The sequence below is a fragment of the Sus scrofa genome, chromosome 7 (genome assembly GCF_054392235.1).
Source record: "Sus scrofa isolate SSC_HxYL_T2T_F1_AM1 chromosome 7, Sscrofa_HxYL_maternal_Yorkshire_Landrace_v2.0, whole genome shotgun sequence".
NCBI lineage: Eukaryota > Metazoa > Chordata > Mammalia > Artiodactyla > Suidae > Sus > Sus scrofa.
The window spans coordinates 21,539,820-21,549,536 of NC_139389.1; the positions used below are offsets into that span (position 1 = coordinate 21,539,820).

General features: G+C 38.3%; 2 non-coding genes across 2 annotated transcripts; one reads left to right on the forward strand and one right to left on the reverse strand.

Annotated features, from left to right (window-relative positions):
- Window positions 1–2,150: 2,150 nt before the first annotated feature.
- On the reverse strand, window positions 2,151–2,256 carry TRNAL-CAA (transfer RNA leucine (anticodon CAA)). The gene is made up of 2 exons: window positions 2,219–2,256; window positions 2,151–2,196 (listed from the first exon to the last, which is right to left on the reverse strand). It is a non-coding gene; the product is annotated as a tRNA-Leu (tRNA).
- A 3,923-nt stretch (window positions 2,257–6,179) lies between these two features.
- TRNAT-CGU (transfer RNA threonine (anticodon CGU)) lies at window positions 6,180–6,252 on the forward strand. The gene has a single exon. It is a non-coding gene; the product is annotated as a tRNA-Thr (tRNA).
- The last annotated feature ends 3,465 nt before the right edge of the window (window positions 6,253–9,717 follow it).

Here is a 9,717-nt window from a genome sequence, read left to right on the forward strand (position 1 = left end):
CTCCATCAGCCTGTTGTTGATGGTAAAGAAACCCAAGAACTTGACTTTACAACAAATGAAACAAAACACAAAAACCGAGTAACCAGAAAAATTTCTTGAGAGACCTGAAACCAGATTGCTGAGGAGGAAAATGTTACATTTTCTGCCTGGCCATTGACAAATCAAATGCCAGTTTCCTGCAGGAACACACGAACGAGGAGGACCCAGACTTTAGTGATAGCTCAGCTTAAGGGGCTCCCACACAAAGTCCTATTTTTTTTTTCAGTGGGGAAAGTACTGGAAAATTCACTGCTTTTTCCAGAGAGAGGAATGGAAAGAAACAAAATGGAGTCATACAACATCTAGAATCAATGTACAGCCTTTGTAATTTTGCATTAGTGTGAGAAAGACATACAAAGAAAAAAGTAGATTTTGCTTTTTGCCTTTAAAAACAGCATCACAGTACCTTACGTTACCATCTTCTAGGTTAAATAAGAAATGACGCATTGGGGAAAGTAGCAAATACCCAAAACTTTGTTTCCCAAGATTTTTTGTTTGTTTTGTTTTTGTTTAAATCAAACTCTGTAACAGTTTCCTGGCTACAAGGATCCTCAGAGTTCAGTACCCAGTGTCCTGAGCAGGTGCTGGGTACTTTACAATGGGAAGTAAGCATTGTAAAAGTATTTTTATTTTATTTTACTTGCTATGTTTCCTCATCTAGCCCAAAACATTCTAGGATTGCTTTGAAATGGAAAGTAAAACCAGTAACAGGAAAATAAACAGTCCCAATTTGAAAAAAAAAATGTTGGAAAAGATGCAAATGGAGAATGGAGAAAAATAATTTGGAATTTCATCATTTCAGGGGAAATGCAGAGCAAGAAAGAGTGGGGGAATGAAAGAGTGTAAAAGAAGTGAAATTAAATGATAGAAGAGAAAGAGAGGTTGTGGCCTCAAAAGGTAAGTTAATCACACTTGGCTGTCCAGGGCTCATTTGTGTTATTGTTTCTTGAAAGGTCCTTCTCAGTTTTACTTTGTTTTATAAGCTTTTTTCTTTGTCATGTCCTATATCCATTCCTTTATTGTCATTTACAACATAAGATCCTTTCTAAAGTATTTAATATTCTTTAGAGAAGAAACTGCTCTCAAAAAATGCTGTTGATTTTTTATTTTAATTTTCCTTGGTATTGTTAATTCTGATAATTCTTTCCTTTTACTCAACATGGTTTGAAAAATCTATTGTCCTGCTACATTTACATCTGCCTTTATGTGCAGCTGTGGCATATTATGAAATGCAATGGGTAGCCATTGCAGTACACCTAGTGGACATCTAGGCTGCTGCTACCAATCAGGTACTGCAAAGTGCTACACTAGGCAAGGCCAACCAAGGAGTTGAGCTGGAATTTCACAGATGTACATTCCTAGGAGAAAAATTTCTGTGTGATAATTTAAAAACTATATAGGAAGAACAACTCATTTAATGTCAAACCTGCAGAAGTTTAAGATCTTAATTTTAAGACCAAGGATCTTAGCCTATGTAGAACTTCATGGAATGCTTTTGTTACCTCCATAAAGCAAAAGAAAAGACATCTAAATCACATCATTTTGAAAAGAAGTCTCGGGGCTATCAATTTACAAAATTTTAACAACACGAGCATTTCTTTGCAATAGCAAAGAATAACCTAAAAACGTTTTCTGTAGTTTCATAATCTTGAGGAACTTTCCCACTTGGAGTTTAGAGATGATATGGGAAAGTGACAAAAGAACAAAAATAACTTTTCTTTTGTTCCTTTTGGCTTCGCCTATAGCATGCAAAAGTTCCCATATTAGGGATGGGACACCTGCACAGCAGTGGCAATGCAGGCTCTTTAACCAGCTGAACTACTTACCGGGCAACAGTAAATGTGTTAAAACTTTATAACAGATACTTTTCCTTGAGCAGAAAGGCAGTGAAGATTTCAATAACTCTCCCCGCAGTAAAAACCCGAGATCCAATTGTAGATGACCAGTCAGTTGATCCACAACGAAGGAAAAGATTCCAGGTTATTTTACTTTTTTTCAGGGAGGTGTGGATCTCAGATGGCCGAGCTGGAGATTTTCTCCACATAGCTCTAAAAACAGCCAAGGATTCTCTCAACTGGAAAAAACTTGATCTGAACGAGCAAAACGTAGTGTGTCAGAAGTGGGATTCGAACCCACGCCTCCATTCGGAGACCAGAACGCCCAAGGTGGGAAGCTGCCGCTTGAGTCTGGCGCCTTAGACCACTCGGCCATCCTGACACCGAAGGCCTTTTCTTTGGAAATGTTAAACTGTAGATTCTGAGAGATTAGCTCCTAGCTGCTTCCCAGATTCTGACTATCTGTCAAACTAGGCCGGAGTTCTGAATTCAGAGACTGCGAAACAGAAAGGCTGGAGAGTACGAGCGTCAGTGCGGAGCGGACCTGAATAATTCTTTCTGCCCAGGAGTGGGAGAGCCAGGGTTCCTGAAACCCTTCCTCTGGCCCCTGCTCTCCCCTGGCGAGCCAGACCAAGGTCTCGCACCTCGCACAAATCTCGACCTACTCCTGACTCCTTCCTACCTGTTACCTGCACCCCACGAAACTCAGATCCTCCTCCAGCAGGTCCAATTCGATGCTGCCCCAGGATCGGTGGAAACTTTCAGTGAACTAATGGCCAAATCCACTGCTCTGGACAGGAGAGGGTCACTCCGCTTGCTCTCAACCCCTCTCTGCTGTGATTTTATCGCCCGAAGCCGTACTTAGATCGTTGATTTCGCTACGCAGTTCAGTGCCCATCACCGTCTTGTGTCCTGCAGGGAAGCTTGGGTTCTACAGTATGAATCCTGCCTTTCCTCTCTCCAGAGCTCACAGAGGCTTTTTAGAAAATATTACCCATCTTGGGTAGCTGTAGCTATTCTGAAACATAATATTTATCCTTTATGACTGAGACATAGGTTTAAATGACTGAAAATGAAGTAGCCAAATGGAGGGGGCAAAAAAAGAAAAAAAAGAGAGAAAAATATCTTTGCCTCAGTGATTATTTTAGGATTAAAGAAAAGAAGAATTTTAAAATTCCAATAACTTGGAGTATCACCAAGTTACTATAATTAGACTGTAAAGGTCTAAATCTATAGTATGCTTAAATTTGGGAGCTATCACTTTTAAATTTGTAATTTCCTCATCCGTTAACCTAAAATTAAAGGAGAAATAACTCTTAAAAATTAGTTTATTGTTTGTAGATTTTACCCTTTTTATTGAGTCTATGTTTTCTCTACACTAACAGTTCAATTAAAACAGTATGCAAAATTGACAGTGCATATTTTAACATATACATATGTCGAATGTTTGCACTAATGTTTCCTATACCTTGAAGCATAGGTATATTCCTGTACACCCTTAAAGTCTATTTATATATTTTTTGTAGAAATGAAAACCTCTGAGTACAGATTTAAGGTATTTGGGATACTTGAAAATGGATATTATCAAAATGTAATGTAAACGAGTTATTGCAACTGAAATATGCCCTAATTCAATTTTCTTTAATGGATTCATTCTTGCAGAGCCCAGCACAGTCAGTATTTCATGAACTGTTGGGTAGTATGTTTCCTCACTTTATTTTAATTTATTATTTAATTTTTCTTTCCAAGTCCAAGGAACATTGTTTAACAGAGGCTTCTAAGTGGTTAGAGTTCAGCCATTTAAAAAAACCTGTTGCACATTGTATTTTCCAAAGATAGCTATACTGATATATCTCATGTCCTGTGTTTTTCTTTTAATGCAATTTTGACACATTTCCTTCCAGTGGTGGGAGTCCTTTGTTCTCTCCCCTTGAATTGGAATAGGCCTAGAAGGGATGCTACATGACTTTCAATGCTAGTCCATAAAAGGTGATAGAAGCTTCCAACAGCTTTCTCTCAAAACATTTTTCTCCAGAACCCAGCTACCACACTATGAGGAAACACAAACTAGACCACAGGGAGAGACCACATGAAAGATAACTAAGGCCTCCAGCCCACAGCCACAAGCAACTACTGGACATTTGAGTGACAGGAGATTTCCTGCCCCCGTTTTATATTCTTCCAGTTGAGTTTTCAGAAATCACGGAGCAGAGACAAGCTGTCCCCATTATACTGTGCCCAAACTCTGTGAGAACTAACAAATCTCAGAGAAAGAATAAATGATAGGTGTTAAATTAAGCCATTAAGTTTTAGTATGACTTGTTATGTAGCAATAGTTAGGTATGGATCAGCCTTCGTTCAGTCTGGAGAGAGAAACCAGTGATTTGACAGGGGACATTGATTATTTATTGTTTTTCCAGTTTTCTTAAGATATATTTGACATAAAATAATGTATAAATTTAAGGTGTACAACATAATGATTTGATATATGTATACACTGCAAAATAATTATCACGGTAAGATTACCACTTCACATAGCTATAACTTTTTTCCTGTGATGAGAACTTTTAAGTTCCACTTCTTATCAACTTTAACATATACAATACAGGATTGTTAACTATAGCTGTCACGCTCTACATTACCTTTTCAGAAAGTCCTTGTAATGAACTGGGAAAGTTTAATAAAGAGAATTATTAACTACAAAAGGTATTGGGAAAACAAGGAACTGTCTAGTAAAAAGTAGAGAGAATGCTAAAGAGTATAGGAATAGTGGACATAAGGAGCAGTCACTACCTCCAGGCTGATGGAACAGCTTAGAAAGTGTGCCGTCACCCACAGCTGAGATAAAGCACAGAAGGAAGATCCCTCTGCCCATCATCCCACCCCTAGCTAAGATCTGGACCTTGTTGGGGAAGGCACAGGAGGTAGGTCCTTCTGCACAGACAAGTTCAGGATTTGGGAGAGCTGAACAAACTGGCCCCTCCAGAAGGTGGGAGGCAGACCTTTAGCTCCAAGTTTAGGAAACAGATGATGAATGACAGCGATAAAATTGACCTCACATTTCTTTCACTCCCTTCACTGTCAGCTTCACTAATATGTCCATTTCTTGTTTTTGTTGTGTTTTCCTGTTACCTACACATATGACACCCCAGGTCACAAGGGCATTGTTTTGCCTCTGTATGACTTTGGTGAGTGGGATGTGGCATATGTGACTGTTTTACCCCATGGGATCTTTTAGAGATCCGGCTGGCTTGCTCTCTATAGAGTCTTGCTTTTCTGAATGGATTTAATAAGTTACTTGCATTTGTCAGTAGTCTAGCCGTTTTTTTTTGGTTTGTTTGTTTGTTTGTTTTGTTTTGTTTGTAATTAAGAGCTCTATCTTTATGAGCCAGCTATCAAATCCTGAAAGTGGGCAGGAAAATAATCCTTGCTTTGTTTCAGATGCACAGGGACTCTAACTTTTGACAGAAGACCTAGGACTTTGTGGTTGAGTTTTCTTGTTCACCATGTCTCCTTACATTATGGTTGTTGCTTGTCTGAACTGAGTTCTTAAAACAACTTTTTTGGGTGACTCCCACAGCCCCTTTTCCCAGGTGGAAATTAACAATTTTCTGGTATCTTTGCCACAGCTCCTTTGGACAGAACTTTTCTATTTGGATTTCAACGACGCCCAGCAGAGAAGAGAAACATGGCGCTTTCTTTACGCCCCCACATCCCAAAGACACCTCAGCCTTAAAGACAAGGCTACAACAGGCGAAGCCTCTTTGGCTTCTGATCCCTAGACGCCCCTTCACGTCTTCCTTCCTGCTGGCCTCATCTTTATCCTCATCTCTTAATCTCTATTCTGATATCTGATATCGGGGAATTTGAGACAGATCTCTCTTGATTTCCTCCAAAGCTCCAAGAACTGAGGGCCGGAATATTGGGGCTTCAATTGGTGTGCAAGGTACTACAAAGCAGAAGGCATGGCTGTACTAAAATTATGTGGCCCCTAGTCTTCACCCCAAACACCGCATCTTGGCAAATGGGCAAGCTACTTGTTCCCTACTCTCTGACTCTCGGCTGTTCTGGATTCAAACAAAACTCTCAGGGGTCAATTAGGGGTCCTGTACTTCTTTGATAAAAGTCAATCGAACAGGATGTTAAAACTATCAGAGTGGAAATTTGTTTGACTACAGCTCAGAAAATCGGAAGAGGATGAAAATGGAGTCTTAAGTGTTCTAGAAATCCATCACAACGAAACAAAAACCCAGACTTCAAAATAAAATCTACTTTAAGACAAGGAGTTAAAAGCTCACCAGCTGAGGCTCCGTAGCTCAGGGGTTAGAGCACTGGTCTCGTAAACCAGGGGTCGTGAGTTCGAATCTCACTGGGGCCTTAGAAGTCTGCTTGTTTTCCATCTTGATTTTTACGGGGTAGTGTTTCCTTGTCACCGAAATACAGAAATAAAAGTGGACCTTCTTGAGTATGGAAAGTTTATTCCACATCTGGAATAAAGCTACTGTACCAGCTGAGTTCTTGGCGAAACTTGAAATTGAGATGCAGAAAACCTGACTTGAAGTGATACCGATGAAACAATTAATACCAACATAAACCAACTAATTTCAATTGAGATTCAATCAATTGCAACCTAGAGTTCTGAGTAACTTAGGTGCCATAGGCCCAGAGAAATATCGTAATTATTTTATCATACTTAACTAATGAACTCCAAGCTCCTTTGAAGACAGGAGTCATATCTTTTTTGAAATTGTCTCAGAGCTTTGTGGAGTATGGACCCTAGTGTGTGCTCAGTAAGGGTTTGTTGACTTAAGCCAAGCTAAAGACCATAACTAGAGTGTGGTGAGTTTGCAAACACCTTAAGAAGTATAAAAATTACCTGAAGGCCAAGGAACCAAGGTCAACTAATAGAGAAGAGCAAACACATCTCTGATAAATATTCTAACTAAATGTGAAGCAGCTAATCTTCCTGGTCTCAACTTACTATTTCATTACTGGAATTAGCTACTGCCTGCACAAACAAGCCCTTGATCACCTCTGAATAGCTAACATAAATGCTAAAAAATCAAGAATTTGCATCAAAGATTAAGATGATGGAATCTCCATACACCACATTTGGATTAAATAACTAATAATATAGAGATGCCCATAAGCCACAGATACATTTCCACAAAAAAATACTTTGGACTCTTGAATGTTTGAAAATTTTATTGTAAATTGCTAAAGATGCAGGACAGGCACAGGTAAATCATTTTTATTAAAATCAGCCAGAGCAGCTTTCTATTTGCTTGCAACTGAGGATTCTAGGTTTTCCTTGGTCTTTGGGGTTCTTTACGCTTTCACAGCTTCATGGATATCATACTCTCTTCTCCAAATGTGTCTCCATCTCTTCTTCTAAGTCCTACTCATCCTTCAGAATTCAGCTAAGGTATCACTTTACTTTTTTTTTTTTTTCTTTTTTTGCTTTTGTGTGTGTGTGTGTGTGTGTGTGTGTGTGTGTGTGTGTGTGCTTTTTAGCGCTGCACCCGTGGGATATGGAGATTCCCAGGCTCGGGGTTGAATCCGAGCTGTAGCTGCTGGCCGACACCACAGCCACAGAATGCAGGTTCCAGCCATGTCTGCAATCTAAACTACAGATCACTGCAATGCAGACCCTCAACCCACTGAGCAAGGACAGGGATCGAGCCTGAGTCCTTATGGATCCTAGTCAGATTCATTCACCGCTGAGCCAAGACTGAAATTCTATTATTATGGTGATGATGATTTTTACTTTCAATCTAAGTGAGAAGTGATTTTTCATAGCACCATTTGTACACCTTTATTATAGCATATATTGAGTGATATCTAGTAAATTACTGATATATTTTTTCTCTTTTTCTTCTAAAATGACACTTTTCGATAGTAGAAACCGTCTTGTTGAGAGCTATATTACTATAAGCAAGTTGGCATTCACATATATGTAGAGAATATATTTTATAAAAACTAATTAAGTAAAGGCTACCTTTCCAAGCCTGCACGTGCTCTATATACAGATGATGTTATCAGGAAGTTATTTAGCCAGATGCTAAAAGAATATAATATGGAAAACTAAAATCATCTTTGTAATAAATATACAGTGTTAATGTCGATAATATTTGCAGTTTATCCACTGAACTTCAGGGACTATGATTTTGGCACACATTTGTAAAAAGCTGTTAATTATATGGCATCATGTTCAGTAATTTTTAAAAGGCAACACACAGTTTCTAGTTTCTCAGGTAAAGAGCTGGGAAATCACCATTCTGTCTTAACAACAATTAAAAAACTGAACAGAGTTTTAAATGAAATCCAACAGCTCTCCCTCAAAACTGAAAAAGCAAAGAGAATAAAAACAAAAAACAAAACAAAACAAAACAAAAAAAGCAGAGTATCCAAGGATGGTAGGAGAACTAGAAAAGGTGTAATGTATAAGTAATGGCAATACCAGAAGAGAGAAAGGAATAAAAGAAATACTTGAAACAATGAATACTGAGAAATTCCCTAAAATTAATGTCAGACACCAAACCACAAGTTAAGGAAGCTCAGAGAACACCAGGCAGAATATGTGTCAAGAAAACCACAACTAGGTATATCATTTTCAAACCACAGAAAATCAAGGATAAAATCCTGAAAGAAGCCAGAGGGGAAAACACCTTACTTCTAGAGGAACAGAGATAAGAATTACATCAGATCTCTCCTTAGAAACCACGCAATCAAAAACAGAATCAAGTGAAATAGTTACAATGTTGAGAGAAAAAACCCCACCAACCCAGAATCTGTACCCTGCAAAATTATCCTTCAAAACCAAGGAATAAAGACTTTCTAAGACCAACCAAAATCCAAAATTTAGGGAATTTGTTGCTAGCAGTCTTGCCAAAAAAAAAAAAAAAAATCTAAAAGAACTTCTTAAGAGAGAGGGAAAATACATATAGGTCAGAAACTCAGGTCTACATAGAAAAATAAAGAGCCTTGAAGAAGAAATAAGTGAAGGTAAAATAAAAACTTGTATTTTGCTTATTTTTATTTGATCTAACATACAGCAGTTTGTTCAAAATATTAGCATCAACAAAGTATTAGATCATGTATGCTCATTTACATATCACAGGTATGTATATGAATTTGCTTATATATGTTTATGTATATATGAAATGAATGACAGAAACAATGCAAAGTCAGGAGAAAGGAACTGGGATTATTTTGTTATTATGAGCATTTTAATGCTAGGTTTGATGAAAAGTGGCCAGTCATGGAGAAATATGATGGCTCAAAGGATATGAGGTAAGTGTGGTAACCTGGGGGAAATGTTTGTTTGGATTCTTCTCAGAGTCCCCTTATCTTTGGAGGTAGAGTGCTTCTTTCCTCTGGTTACTTGTCACTTGAGGGTTTTATGACCTGCTTCAGGAGAGAAGGACAGGGGGAGGGTCAGAGTGACACTCCTCCTTCTACCATTTTCTCAAACTCTTTCTGCTTAAAATATTTAATATGCCAAGATGCCATAATTTGGGGTAGCATGTTCTGAACACCCTCAATTACACAAATATGTTTATTTCAATTATTTCACTCCCATATTCAAAACATAACTTTACGTACTATCCTCAAAATTACTTCATGTCATTCATAACAATGTTGTCAATTGTATCACATTTCTATCAATCAGTATCTCAGGAAAGAAAAGACAGCGTGTTCACATTGGGATAATTTTAGGAGGATTTCATAAGGAGGCTCTTTAATACAGGTGTGGGCAGGTTAGGGGAGGGCAAAGAAGAGGGCTGCTGACATCAGGATGGTACCACCCTTAGTACCGAAAGAGAGAGAAAAGGAGCCGTTA